The 11295-nt window shown below is 39.7% G+C and overlaps 1 long non-coding RNA gene and 1 pseudogene across 1 annotated transcript in view; both read right to left on the bottom strand.

Annotated features, from left to right (window-relative positions):
* Positions 1-1814: 1814 nt before the first annotated feature.
* On the bottom strand, positions 1815-3389 carry LOC127488787 (cadherin-4-like; annotated as a pseudogene).
* Positions 3390-8568: 5179 nt separating this feature from the next.
* The window catches only part of LOC138850286 (uncharacterized), a 43365-nt gene continuing 40638 nt past the window's right edge, over positions 8569-11295 (bottom strand). Inside the window, exons 2-3 of the long non-coding RNA XR_011390021.1 lie at positions 9060-9151; positions 8569-8985 (exon numbers count right to left, since the gene is read on the bottom strand). This is a non-coding gene — a long non-coding RNA (uncharacterized lncRNA). The remainder of the gene's footprint in view (positions 8986-9059; positions 9152-11295) is intronic.

The raw sequence follows: 11295 nt of genomic DNA, 5'->3' as shown, positions 1-11295 counted from the left end.
ATGTTAGTATATTTATCTCCACATCAGTGCAGGTGGAAATACCGAGAACATTTTGATTTTCTTTTTTTTTTAAATTTTTTTTTGACACTCAGAGTGGACAGTGAGAGAGACACAGAAAGAAAGGCTTCCTTTGCCGTTGGTTCACCCTACAATGGCCGCTGCGGCCAGCGCGCTGCGGCCGGCACAGAACGTTTTGATTTCCTTCACATTTTTATTTTTTCAGTTTGAAAATTTTCTGTGATGAGTATGTGGGAAAATAAAAAGATGTATTATACATAAGGTCTTTTATCCTTATTCTTATGTTTATCATTCAAATAGTACTGTTTAGAAAGCCTGTAATTTGCTTTTTTGTAACTTCTGTAGAAATATACTGTGGCTAGAATGTTTTTTCTTATCAACACTGCCTAATGCATTGTCCAGAACATCAACTGGTATTTGATAAAGAAATGAATAGTGCAGTAATAACATTCATGTTTTACTTTCCACTTGCTTTCCTGGATATTCAGAAATAAATTTGTTTTCGGCTACTTTAGAATTGCTTTTGGTAGTAGGGATATTTTCCCCAATAGGTCTTTTTAAGTTTATTTTTAAAATTTAGTTTAATTATCTAGTTCTATTTTTTTTTTGACAGGCAGAGTGGACAGTGAGAGAGAGAGAGAGAGAGAAAGGTCTTCCTTTGCTGTTGGTTCACCCTCCAGTGGCCGCTGCAGCTGGCGTGCTGCGGCCGGTGCACCATGCTGATCCGATGGCAGGAGCCAGGTATTATCCTGGTCTCCCATGGGGTGTAGGGCCCAAGTACTTGGGCCTGCCTACACTGCACTCCTGGGCCACAGCAGAGAGCTGGCCTGGAAGAGGGGCAACCGGGACAGAATCTGGCACCCCATCCAGGACTAGAACCCGGTGTGCCAGCGCCGCAGGTGGAGGATTAGCCTATTGAGCCATGGCGCCGGTCTCTAGTTCTATGTTAAAGTGAATTGAAAGGCCTCGATTATTTATGTTGTTTTGGAAGGGAAGAAAGTAGACTTCCAGTTCGTTTTTAAAAATCAATAAAATTTATCTTTAAGTAAGACATTCCATTTCATTGTGAAGATGATTAATCGCCTAGAGAATCGAGGCAATACATAAAATAATTTAGATAATTCAAAACCAAATAACCACCTCTTACAAAATGCTACAGTTTTCCTGATGCATGCTCCCTAGGAAAATTATTCACTTGCCCTTGAATTCGGATTCATGCTGCTAAAATTGTTTCACCTCAAGTTTAGATCAGGTATACAAAAAGTGCTCAAATTTGTAGACAGCCATTCATTATGTCATTCACTCTGTTTTGTGAAATATAAAGTTTCAGGATCCTTTTAGAACATGTGCATTGATAATACTTCCACAGTTAGTATGACTTAGAAGGGTTGACTATCAAAAGATATTCAGTATGTCCCGTGACCCCACAGGTCCACCAGAACCCCAGTATACACTGAATTGCTCCCCAGGCCCTGTTTTTTGCTTATTTGTTTGTTTTTTTGTACCAAAAGACACTTCCATTTTTTACTTTTGTTTTTTTTTCCATTTTTTTCATTTTTTATTTTATTTTATTTTTATTTTTATTTTTTTGACAGGCAGAGTGGACACTGAGAGAGTGATAGAGAAAGGTCTTCCTTTTCTTCCGTTGGTTCACCTTCCAATGGCTGCTGTGGCCTGTGCACTGCACTGATACGAAGCCAGGAGCCAGGTGCTTTTCCTGTTCTCCCATGGGGTGCAGGGCCCAAGCACGTGGGCCATCCTTCACTGCCTTCCCAGGCCACAGCAGAGAGCTGGACTGGAAGAGGGGCAACAGGGACAGAATCCGGTGCTCCAACCGGGACTAGAACCTGGGGTGCCTGTGCTGCAGGCGGAGGATTAGCCAAGTAAGCCGCGGTTCTGCCTTTTCTTTTTTTTTTAAACAGCGCTTCTGCTCTAAGGAATTCAAGTTAAGACAGTGCCTCTGGCTCACTGTGGGGCCTGGCGGGGGCGGGGAGGGGCATCCGCCTGCTGCCATCTGCAGCGTGAGGCCTGCTAGTCCTGGTCGCCACCGCTGTACAGGTCGGCCCGCTTCTTGAACCTGGCCCCCAGTCGTTGAGGTAATCGTAGTCTTGGTCCTCGGAGCTGGACGAGTTGAGGGAGCTGACGGAGCCTGCATGGAGCTCGTAGTGGAAGATCAACAGGGAGTCGTATGGGGGTCCAGTGGGGTCCTTGTCCGCTGCCAGCAGGGAGTCCTATGAGGGTGCAGTGGGGTCGTTCTCGCTGCCAGCAGGGAGTCGTATGGGGGTGCAGTGGGGTCCTTGTCCGCTGTCCGGAGCCCCTCACTGATGAATTGTCCATGTCCCCTCGTGTGGGGCACAATGGGCCTGGCCGGGTACTGGGGCTTGGCGCCCACGGGCCGCTCGTCCACTAGCCACACGCGGGGGCCTTGCTCAGGGCGGGCTCCGTGACCTTGGGCTGCTGCAGCTGGCTAAGATCATAGTCCTGGTCCTCTTCACCACCGCCCACCTCATCCTACTCCAGGATGTTGTCGCGCACGTCGTCCTAGTGTTCTATGAGCAGCTGCTTCACGTGGCGCTCCTTCTCCTGCCGCTTCATCCACAAACAGCAGGACCATGGTCAGCAGGATGACGGTGCAGAGGAGGGTGGCCGCAGTGGCGCCTGTGCCCAGACCAGCCACTGCCAACAGACCAGTGGCGGTGCAGTCCCTGTTCTCGTCACACGGGCACACCTGGACCTTGATGATGGACATGTTGGACAGCGGGGGTTCCCGGAGTCTGTGACGATGATGGGGACGTTGTACATCCCGGCGTCCAGGTACAGGACGTGCAAGCTGAGCTGAGCGTAGTCACCGTTCGGGCGTGTGATGGTCCAGTTCTTGCGCACGGCGGCCGGGACGAAGGGCAGCTCGAAGACGTAGGGGCCGATGTTAGGGTCGGCGTCAGCGGCCGTGATGTTGATGGCATTCAGGTTGGGCTTCCCGCAGATCTGCGCCTCCTTGGGCAGCAGCTCTGGGGCGCTGTCATTGATGTCCATGAGATAGAACTGCAGGGTCCCGGTGCCGCTGGCTGGGGGGATCCCATTGTCAGCTGCCAGGAAGGCGGCGTTGTAGACGTTGTTGCTGATGTACAGGGACTCGCGGTCCAGCATGGCGGCCGTGCTGATGTGCAGCCAGTTTGCCGGGTCTGACAGCTCCGAGTATCTCACTGCCTGCTGCATGAAGCGGTGGGGGTCCACGGTGGGAAAGGTGGTGAGCACGGTGCCGGGGGCACGCCCTCCTCCAGGCGGATCAGCTGGTGGTTGGAGGGGAAGTAGGGCGCCTCGTCGATGTCCATGACAGAGATGGTCACCCCCGCCGTGGACTGGAAGGACATCCAGGGATCTATAGTCAGTAAGTAAAAAGACTCCTGTATTTACTCTAATTCAGCATAACTTCTATATAAAGCTGGTTGACGGTGTTATAATGTTACTGAAATTTGGCTAGATATAGAGAATAGAATTTATTGATTTGAAATTATAATTATTGAAAGAAAATATAATTGATGATAAAGGTATAAAAATCGTCATTTGAAATTTGATTTATGTAGCAACACACACACAGACACACACACACTCTCTCACCTAAATTTCTGAGTATGGCTGAAGACTGTAATGATTTCTGGTCTAAAGGAAACGATATTGTTAGTTATTCCTCCTCTATGGGAAATCATGAGGATGTAGGCAAGTTACAAAAGCCTTTGTCTTGGCTATGATTTCCAAAAAAAAGAGAGGGTTGGAGGAGATGAACTCTAGACTTCTTTCTGAATCTAAAAATTGTTAATTTTCTAGAACTCATTGTTTCAATCATTCTTGCCATTCTGCATTTTGAATGCAATGCATTTTAATTGAACCCTAAGTAAAAACAGTATCAGACAATTTATTTCTCACATCTCTCAAATACATTTTTAATGAGGATTTCTGAAGAATCAATGTAGGGTTTAGGGAACAAAGAAGAAAAAAATAGAAACAGAAATAAATGTTTTTACACTTTTGGTACTGTTTGGTCTTGGGAAATCCAGTAAATGAGAAACTTGTTATAACATGCACTTGTATGTATGTTCTCATATGCATGCCTGTGTGTGTATGAAATATGTGAGGAAAAAAAGACTAGTTGGGAGATATGTGAAACAAAATCACAGAGTGCGATCTTTTATTGAGTTCATGAGTGGCTTTTAAAACTCTTTACTTCTAAGGTTTTAAATTGGTTTTAACAATATTTAAATAACAGTTCACTTGGTTAAAAAGGGAATAAAATTATAAGTATTACATATTACACAACGTTATGCCTCTTTGCTTTTCACAAAGTAAAAATAACTTGGACTGATCCTATAAATTTTAATATATACATCTATTTTTCCTACTGCTACCTTTATTTAATATTTTCTTTTATTTAGTAACAAATTGCCTATACATGTTGGATAGTACTTGATGATCTGACTTGTGTTCAAGTAACTGTTATATAGTCAGAAGAGCATAATATTATTACAGGTTTTTGTCTCTTAATTGGCCAACGTTGCAACATCTGTCATTTTTTGGGAATCAAATTTTAGTTTCAAAAGTAGTGTGAACAGTCTGGCGCAGTCATATCGCTGTGACTTTAGTTTAATCTACTTGGCCCTCCTCCCTCTCTCACTGATCACCTTCCTACCCTTAAAGCTCCCTTTATTCACAAAGTTCCTTTTCACTTTATTGGACTCAATACCAACTCCTTTCTGGCTATCAATTCTGCAGAATGTGTTGGCTTACTCCTGCAAGGTCGTTCATAATTATACATAGAATGTTTATACTTTTGTTGGCATGATTTTTCCTGCCCATAAAAAGTAAAATGCTCTTGCCAACGCCGTGGCTCAATAGGCTAATCCTCTGCCTTGCGGCACTGGCACACCGGGTTCTAGTCCCGGTCGGGGCACCGGATTCTGTCCCAGTTGCCCCTCTTCCAGGCCAGCTCTCTGCTGTGGCCCTGGAGTGCAGTGGAGGATGGCCCAAGTGCTTGGGCCCTACACCCCATGGGAGACCAGGATAAGCACCTGGCTCCTGCCTTCGGATCAGTGCAGTGTGCTGGCCACAGTGCACTGGCCGCGGTTGCCATTGGAGGGTGAACCAACGGCAAAAGGAAGACCTTTTTCTCTGTCTCTCTCTCTCACTGTCCACTCTGCCTGTCCAAAATAAATAAATAAATAAATAAATGCTCTTCTCAAGTAGTGACATTGGAACACAGGGAACTAAAATTTAACCACTAATAAATGGATTATTAAAAGGAGGTAATTGCAGAAACCAGTGAGAATATTTCTGGCAGTGTACTCCCTTTTTTTTTTTTTTTTTTTTTTTTTTTTGCATTTCGGCTTGTATGGACTCCCTGAAGGTAACACTGCCCAAATAGATAAAATCTGAGTTGAAGTGAAAATAACAGGCAAAGCAGGCAAAGTATTATAGAAGTGTGAACGTAAAATTTTTCTGTGATTTGAAAATCCCTTTAGGGACTTTTTGCGTTAGTATTATTTTTCTCCCTTTCTCATAACAACTGGAAAGGCAGTTTCACTACAGCTATTAAAGGACCACATCCTCTAGTCACATCGACAGACAACAAACAGCAACTGCCCCTTCTTTGTCCCTATCCTTTGACAAAGTTTCTCAACACCACCCAACTGAAACAAATAGTAGGATTCTCTGTTTCTTCATTTTTGCCTTCTCTGAGACCACATAGCAGCATGAGCAAAAGATGCCTTCAAATTTTTACTTTTTCATATTAGGAAATGTGTGAAGTTTTTCTAAAACTAAAAAGTGGGAGGAATCCAAGGAAACATAAAGAGAAGGTAATTTGGATTACTGTAAATATTCCCCATACCCCAAACTTTGTTATCATAATAGCATCATCATTTACTTAATTTGATGTAGCAGTTAAGTCAATTGGTCTTTCTGAGACAAATTTCCCCTATTTATACTAGTATATTTGGAAAAGTGAATGTGAAAATAAGACAAAACGTAAAAAGCCTTACTGCAATGCTATGAAAGTTAGTAATAAAATTCAAACTGTAGACATAGAATTAAGTACCTGAAATTAATTTTAAAAATTGAGAATAACTGGTAGTTAGTGGTACATTAGCTTTTTGTGCATTGAATCCCCATTAAGAATAAACATAAACATGAATAAGTGAAAAGAAGAAAAACAAATTGAGTCTTTGAGGACTCCAGAGTACATCAAAACATTTAGGGCTTGAGAAGGGAGAATCACAAAGAGGATAAAATATAGAAGCAAACTCAAATTATTGGATGTATTTCCCCATAAAAAACTTACTATTATAAGGATGAAACTAATAATCCAAACAGAAAGTGGTGGCTATATTTTAAAAAATTTCTTATTCATGTAAAGAGAACAGATTCCATATATTTCATATACACAACTTTAAGCACATAATGACACTTCCCACACTCCCTCCCTCCTCCTTCCTTCCTTCTTAATTTTTGTGATAACATCCAATTTACTTTATAAACACAGGTGTAATACTCCATTATATAAAGAATGCAAGCAGAATGTAGAAAGAGCACTATTCTTTATGAGTATAGACAAGGGTTAGACACAATAATCAAATTTCTAGATATCAACTTCACGCACAGTAAACAGAGATTAACTTTCCACAACGTTGTGGAAAAGGAATATCAAAGCTGAATTTTTTGGGTTACCAAGTCAGTGAAGACTAACAAATTAGAGTGAAGGAAAAACTTTTAAGCAAGCCCAAATTTTGAAAGCACTTTTAAAAGTCAAGGCATTTATTGGCTTATAAAGTGGCATTGCATTAACAGATTTAACATCAAGAGAAAGTAATTGCTAGTAAATTAGGATGAAGAAAAGAGATTCCAGGAGTTTCACAGTATCAGGTAGAAAAAGAAAACGTGTTGTAGAGCCCACTACACATTGACAAATACCACATAAATACACACGTATACATACATTCACACCCACTCACATTGGATCTTGCGGTGCTAAAAAATAAGAATAAGAACGAATTGGAAACATATTTGCTTTTGCAAAATGGAAAACCTTGGTTTGATCAAACTCAACTACCACATGAAATGAAATGAATTAGTATGTACCTGTTCTAGCAGTGTGACATAATATTTTCTAGTAGAAGATAACTATATCTGGAATATCAATTTCTTTTTAATTTATTTTAATTTAAAGAAGCCATAATAAGTTCAAAAAACTACCAAGCCAGGAGATGGAAGAATAAAAAAGGAAAGCAAGCAAAGTAGCAAACTGTAGAATCCTACTTAGAGGTGATCCAAAAGTTGCAGTTCTCAGAGATGTGACAGATATTTTCACACAAAAAGGAAAAAAAAACAAGTAGAAAATACATATAAATAGGTATATATACATATGTATATAAATTATAAGCAACTAGTAGAAATTATAAAATGGAAGACTACAACAACTGGTATCAAAACACTAGAGATGTAACATCAGACAAGATCCCCAAAAAGAAGGATCATTGAATCAGTAGAAGCCATCCAGCTGGTAAGGGTTGAGATGCAAAGGTTGAAATGTACTTTCAAGACCATAATAGATACAGGACAAATGATGAAAGGTCTGACTTAGTGTAATTGGAGTCACGGAGGAGAAAAGAAAAATACAAGGCAGAAACTCTCTTGGGAGATAAAATGGCCAAGAATTTTCTAAAACTGATGAAAGACAAAAAATAGAACTCAAATTCAAGGGACTGTACAAACTCTAGGTGGGATAAATCCAAAGAAATCCACTTGTAGAACTATCAAAGTAAAACTGTAAAATCCGACAAAGAGAAATACAAGAAGGCAGCAAGATACTAACAAAAAGATATATTACCTTCAAAGGAACAAAAGTAATTCTGACAGGTCAATGCAAACAAAAAATGTTGGCAGCCTGAAGATGATAGCAAAATATTATTTAAGATCTGAAAGAAAATAACTATCAGGTTAGAACTCTAAACTAAATGATACAGCCTTGAAAATGACAGTGGATTAGAAAATCAATAGGTGGCATATGAATAGGAGGATCTGAAGTGTTAACCTTATCAAATGAGCAAAAGAGGAAATGTGTGATGTTGCTAGGGTTAGAGTTCTCACTGCGGAACAGAGGGAAGGCAAGCAAAAACCTTCTAGGGACAGAGTCATGGATTGCTCCAAGTTTTCTAGGGGGACATATACTGGCAAACAGAAAACATTTTGGTAGCCTTTTTAATGCCTAAAATTAAAATATTTCCTAACCCTCTGAAATTCTGTAATAATTAACAATAAGACTTCCTAAAATAGCAGTTGGCATATAATCATATTTTGTGAAAAAATAAGGTTATCTTCACAGTCACATGTTGCCTGTTACAGGTAATATAACAGAAATTATATAACTGATCAAACTAAACATTATAACATAAATCTTATTGATTAAAAGAATTGACCATTTTTATTGTATTTTTATATTTAGTATACATTCACTAATGAAATAAATTTTGTTGACAAAATGATAAAAATGTTCATGGCATATGTATTTGTAGCAGTAAAATACTACTACACTTTCAGATTTTATTTTTTTCATAAAAAAGAAACTAAGAGTTAAAGGGGGAATAGTCAAAACTATATTAATAGATGATTTTGGTTTTATTTATTTTTTTAAGGAAGAAAGAATAAAGTTTGCCATTAAGTCTCTGTCATGGCTTGTTTCAGTCTTTCATTGCCATGTACCAAACCACCCCAAAAAACAATTTATCATTTTTTTGGAACTTCATTTTTCTTGAAATCTGGCTAGTGGTTCTCTTGCTCCATGTGTTGTTGGCTAATACTGTTGTCTTCAGCTGGTATGTCCAAGACAAACCCAATCCTCCAAGACTCTCTCCACATTGCTTCTCATGATTCAGCCCAAGCTTCTTTACAACATTGCAATTTTCTACAACTGCAGATTTTCTGCAATGAAAAAATCATTCTTTTATCAAAACACATTCATTGACATGGATTGACAAAGAGAAAATGGAGCATACCTGAATAAAACTTTTACGTCTGAATTTATTCTTGTATTCTTTGTGAATCCTTTTTGTTGATAGTACATACATTCTGAGATTTCCATTTAGACCTGAAGTGAAAGTGAAAGAATATGTTCTTACAAGATTTACAGAGAATTCCACTAACTCAAGTGGTCTGGATTGCTGATACAAGTACCTGAACTTTTTCACATTTTTTTCTTTACCTGCCTCTGTCTCCACTAAAAATCTTCATTATCTTGCCAGTCATTTAACTTGTATCTACCATATCTGATTCTATTGAGTCTTGATTTCTCACACCTTCTTATTAAAACCTTTGGCAGGCCCAAAGTATGAGCATTTTACTTAGTTTCTAATCTACTGCAAAAAATCAAAGCCCAATCCTCCTTTGATTAGAGTAACCTCTGTTGTAGATTCCCAATATTTGACCTGTCTACATCTATATATATTTTGATTTTATTTGTACTTCTCAACCTTAGTTTACTTTATTTCAGAGTTTTACACATCAGTTTCTTGAACATACTCTGAACGTTATGGCGTCAGAAAAATCTTATCATCTTTAAAAATCACAAGAAAGTATGTTCAAAAACCTTAAGGAAAAATCTAGTTTTAACAATGAATAGGTATATCCTGTGACTTCAGTTTAAATTACAAACTGCAATCTTCATTAATTTCCTTTTATATTTGAATCAAGGCATTTTTTTCAGATACAAAATTAAAAATGTTAATTACTAACACATTTAAGAAAAATAAAGTGTAATTATTTCTTGCCCTATTGCACAAAGATTTGTTAAGCGAAAGACTGTGTTAATTTAAAAGCTATTACAGTTATGATTAACCTTAATAATTGCAATACTCATTAAGAATATAATTTGCTCAAACTTTTAATTAAAAGTTGAATAATCATTAAAACTGTGTAATGGGAAAAGAAAGGGTCCTGAGTTCAAACACTTTTAATTTAGTATTAAATCTGGTGAAAATTCAAATATTTTTCAGTGTACTAATTGAATTAAATGTTTGACAGAAACTTATATACTTTTCTTCAGTTAGTAAGTCACAGCACACCAAAAATCCACTTTGTCTAAATGGTAACATCAGTGATATCCATGACCTCAACACTTTTAAAACAGCAATAGACAAATATTAACCTCATTCAAACTAGACACATTTCCTGATTCTTTATGGATTCTAAGGTATCCTTGTCTTTGGAGAGTTAAAAGTGAAGTAACAGGGGCTGGTTTTGTGGTATAGCCAGTTTAGCTGCTGCCTGCAGGGCTGGCTGCTCCACCACTTCTAATCCAGTTCCCTGCTACTGTACCTGACAAAGCAGTAGAAGGTGGTCCAAGTCTCTGGGACCCTGCACCCACACAGGAGACCAGGATGAACCTCCTGGCTCCTGGTTTCAGATCAGCTCAACTCCAGCCATTACAGCCATTTGAGGAGTGAACCAGCAGATGGACAATCTCACTCTGACTTTCCCTCTTCTTCTCTCTTTCTCTAACTGTGACTTTAAAATAAATTAATAAATCTTTAAAAAAGTGAAGTAACAGTCATTTAAAAAATTAACCTATTGCGGCCGGCGCTGTGGCTCAGTGGGTTAACGTCCTGGCCTGAAGCACCAGCATCCCATATGGGTGCCAATTCGAGACCTGGCTGCTCCATTTCCAGTCCAGCTCTCTGCTATGCCTGGAAAAGCAGTAGCAGCTGGCCCAAATCCTTGGGCCCCTGCACCCATATGGGAGACCTGGAAGAAGCTCCTGGCTCCTGGCTTTGGATCAGCTCAGCTCTGGCCATGGTGGACAACTGGTGGAGTGAACCATCGGACAGAAGACTTTTTCTCTCTTTCTGCCTCTGCCTCTCCTCTCTCTATGTAACTCTCTCTTTCTCTCTTTCTCTCTTTCTTTCTTTCTTTCTTTTTGACAGGCAGAGTTAGGCAATGAGAGAGAGAGACAGAGTGAAAGGTCTTCCTTTTTCTATTGTTTCACCCCCCAAGTGGCTGCTATGGCCAGTGCTTTGCGGCTGGCACGCTGCGCCGATCCGAAGCCAGGATCCAGGTGCTTCCTCCTGGTCTCCCATGCGGGTGCACGGCCCAAATAACTCTGAATTTCAAATAAATAATCTTTAAAAAATTAATCTGTAATAAATAACAGCAATTATGACACTGGCGGATATTAATAATGCATGCAGTATCAATCACAACTTTGAGGCCAACACACTAAACTAAATTTCTATACTT

This window comes from Oryctolagus cuniculus, chromosome 7 (assembly GCF_964237555.1).
Source record: "Oryctolagus cuniculus chromosome 7, mOryCun1.1, whole genome shotgun sequence".
NCBI classification, from domain to species: Eukaryota; Metazoa; Chordata; class Mammalia; order Lagomorpha; family Leporidae; genus Oryctolagus; species Oryctolagus cuniculus.
The sequence above is the reverse complement of the archived record's forward strand: the minus strand, read 5'-3'. Positions and strand labels throughout refer to the sequence as shown.